The 3,706-nt window shown below is 45.5% G+C and overlaps 2 non-coding genes across 2 annotated transcripts; both read right to left on the bottom strand.

The window, feature by feature from the left end:
* Positions 1–214: 214 nt before the first annotated feature.
* trnae-uuc (transfer RNA glutamic acid (anticodon UUC)) lies at positions 215–286 on the bottom strand. Its single transcript has one exon. It is a non-coding gene; the product is annotated as a tRNA-Glu (tRNA).
* Positions 287–3,428: 3,142 nt separating this feature from the next.
* On the bottom strand, positions 3,429–3,501 carry trnav-aac (transfer RNA valine (anticodon AAC)). Its single transcript has one exon. It is a non-coding gene; the product is annotated as a tRNA-Val (tRNA).
* Between the last annotated feature and the right edge of the window lie 205 nt (positions 3,502–3,706).

Genomic DNA, 3,706 nt, shown 5'->3' with positions numbered 1-3,706 from the left:
GAATTTTTCGGACATGATGTTAAAGCCCAAATGGTGGAATTCAGAGAACTTTCCCATACCCAGAGTAAAACCCAGCCCTCATGGGTGAAAACCAAGAATCCTGGCCGCTTGGCCATCTGGGAAACACCTTTGTTTGTGTTTTTCTTCCCCAAGCTCATATACCAAGTGTAAATCAAAGTCCAAATTGGAGAGTTCAGGAGAGGCTCAAGGAACATTCCCACACCGGGAGTTGAACCCGGGCCACCTGGGTGAAAACCAAGAATCTTGACCACTAGACCATATTGGACACAAGAGATGCTGGGTCTTCAAGTTATTTTTTTTAATTCTATACTTTCTTCCCAATTGATACGCTCAGGCCAAAACAAAAGAATTCACGTTACATTCCCATATCGGGAGTAGGAGACCAATGAAAACCAGAAATCCTGACCGCCAGACCATATGGGACACGTTGGTCTGCCAGTTTTTCGAAGCACAAAATATTTGAAATTTTCTGCATGATCAAAGCCCAAAGAGTGGAATATATTATTCCCAAACATTCCCAAACTCAGGCCTCCTGGGTGAGAACGAAGCAACCTGACGGCTTAACCATATGGGAAAATTCTTTGTTTTTTTTGTTTTTTTCCAAAATATTGAACATTTCACCAAACTGGAATTTTTCGACATGATGTTAAAGCCCAAATGGTGGAATTCAGAGAACTTTCCCATACCCAGAGTAAAACCCAGCCCTCATGGGTGAAAACCAAGAATCCTGGCCGCTTGGCCATCTGGGAAACACCTTTGTTGTGTTTTCTTCCCCAAGCTCAATCGGAAGTTTTCTGGATGAACAGCCAAATTGGTGGAATGCTGGGTAAAAAAATGCTCTCATACTGGGAGTTGGACATGGTTCCCTGGGTGAAGATCCATGCCATAATACTGGCACTGAGGTAATGTAACCATACAAGGTGACAAAGTCTAAATGGTAGAGTTCAGAAGCGATTCAAGGAACATTCCCAAAACGGAAGTCAAACCCGGGCCGCCGGGATGAAAACAAGGAATCCTGACCACTAGACCAGATAATGGTGTCACTTCCATCCATTTTCAACAACGCTTATCCTGGTTAGGGTCGCGGGACGCTGGAGCTTATTCCAGCTGACTTCACCATGAACTGGTCGCCAGTCAGTCGCAGGGCACATATAGACACGGACAACGATTCGCACTCACATTCACACCGTCACTGAGTGGGAACTGAACCCACGCTGCCTGCACCAAAGTCAGGCGAGTGTACCACTACAACATCAGTGGTGTCACTTCAACTTTCTTAAAAAATCTTCACTTACTTTCAAGCCTAATTTTTCAGAAAACGACCAGGCCAAAACAAAAGAATTCAGGTTACATTCCCATACCGGGAGTAGGAGACAAGTGAAAACCACTACTCTTGACTGCCAGATCATATGGGACACGTGTTGGTGTCTCTAACACTGATTCTTTCCAAAATTATGAATTAATCTTTTCACCAACTGCCCTCATGTCTTCCCTCACGACATCCATCAACCTTCTCTTTGGTCTTCCTCTAGCTCTCTTTCCTGGCAGCTCCATCCTCATCATCCTTCAACCAATATACTCACTATTTATCCTCTGGACATGTCCAAACCATCGAAGTCTGCTCTCTCTAACTTTGTCTCCAAAACATCGAACCTTGGCTGTCCCTCTGATGAGCTCATTTCTAATTTTATCCAACCTGGTCACTCCGAGAGCGAACCTCAACGTCTTCATTTCCGCCACCTCCAACTCTGCTTCCTGTTGTCTCTTCAGTGCCACTGTCTCTAATCCGTACATCATGGCTGGCCTCACCATTGTTTTATCAACTTTGCCCTTCATCCTAGCAGAGACTCTTCTGTCACATAACACACCTGACACCTTCCTCCACCCGTTCCAACCTGCTTGGACCCGTTTCTTCACTTCCTGACCACACTCACCATTGCTCTGGACGGGTGACCCCAAGTCTTTAAAGTCCTCCACCCTTGCTATCTCTTCTCCCTGTAGCCTCACTCTTCCCCCACCACCCCTCTCATTCATGCACATATATTCTGTTTTACTTTGGCTAATCTTCATTCCTCTGCTTTCCAGTGCATGCCTCCATTTCTAACTGTTCCTCCACCTGCTCCCTGATTTCACTGCAGATCACAATGTCATCTGCAAACCTCATGGTCCACGGGGATTCCAGTCTAACCTCATCTGTCAGCCTATCTATCACCACTGTACAAAGGAAGGGGCTCAGGGCTGATCCCTGATGCAGTCCCACCTCCACCTTAAATTCGTCTGTCACACCTACAGCACACCTTACTGCTGTTCTGCTGCCCTCGTACATGTCCTGTATTATTCTAACATACTTCTCTGCCACTGCAGACTTCCGCATGCAGTACCACAGTTCCTCTCTGGGTACTCTGTCATAGGCTTTCTCTAGATCTACAAAGACACAATGTAGTTCCTTTTGACCCTCTCTGTAGTTTTCCATCAACATCCGCAAAGGCAAATAATGCATCTGTGGTACTCTTTCTTGGCATGAAACCATACTGTTGCTCTCAAATACTCACTTCTGTTCTGAGTCTAGCCTCCACTACTCTTTCCCATAACTTCATTGTGTGGCTCTTCAACTTTATTCCTCTATAGTTCCCACAGCTCTGCACATCACCCTTGTTCTTAAAAATGGGCACCAGCACACTTTTCCTCCATTCCTCAGGCATCTTCTCACGCGCTAGAGTTGAACAAAACTCCATAACCAATTCTCCTAGATGCTTCCATACCTCCACAGGAATGTCATCAGGACCAACTGCCTTTCCATTTTTCATCCTCATTAATGCCTTTCTAACTTCCCCCTTACTAATCATTGCCACTTCCTGGTCCACCACACTTGCCTCTTCTACTCTCCCTTTGCTCTCATTTTCCTCATTCATCAACTCCTCGAAGTATTCTTTCCATAGAGCTAACACACTGCTGGCACCAGTCAACATATTTCCATCTTTGTCCTGAATCACCCGAACCTGCTGCACATCCTTCCCATCTCTATCCCACTGTCTGGCCAGCCTGTATTGATCCTTTTCTCCTTCTTTCGTGTCCAACCTACCATACTTGTCATTATATGCCTCTTGTTTGGCCTTTACCACCTCTACCATTGCCCTGTGTCGCATCTCAATATATTCCTTTCGCCTCTCCTCGGTCCTCTTCGTGTCCCACTTATTCTTAGCTAACCTTTTTCATGTCCAGTGAGGTTCCACCACCAAGTCTCCTTCTCTCCTTTCCTGCCAGAAGATACACCAAGTACTCTCCTGCCTGCCTCTCTGACCACCTTGGCTGGCTTGGCACATGCACACAACGAAGCTATGGTAACTTTTACTGCAGAACATCACCAGCACACCATGTACAACAGCTGCCTGACAAGCAAGAAAAGCTGTTTCCACCCGGTCTCGAACCAGGGACCTTTCGCGTGTTAGACAAACGTGATAACCACGACACTATGGAAACTGTGGTGGCTGTTGTGCCCAAAAGCGGACATGGATTTATTGACAGACCAGCCCACCAAGTAAACCAACTCACAAGCAGAATTGAATATTTACAAATGATAAGTCATAATGGAATTTATTTAAGCATTACTGAAGTCAGAATTCTTTTGAGAGGACCAAGTGTTTTGAGCAGTTATTGAGCCAACCATCTTTTCTTCTTATTTCGA

Source organism: Phycodurus eques, unplaced genomic scaffold (assembly GCF_024500275.1).
Source record: "Phycodurus eques isolate BA_2022a unplaced genomic scaffold, UOR_Pequ_1.1 contig_320, whole genome shotgun sequence".
NCBI lineage: Eukaryota > Metazoa > Chordata > Actinopteri > Syngnathiformes > Syngnathidae > Phycodurus > Phycodurus eques.
Note: the sequence above shows the minus strand (reverse complement) of the source record. Positions and strands in the feature narration are given on the sequence as shown.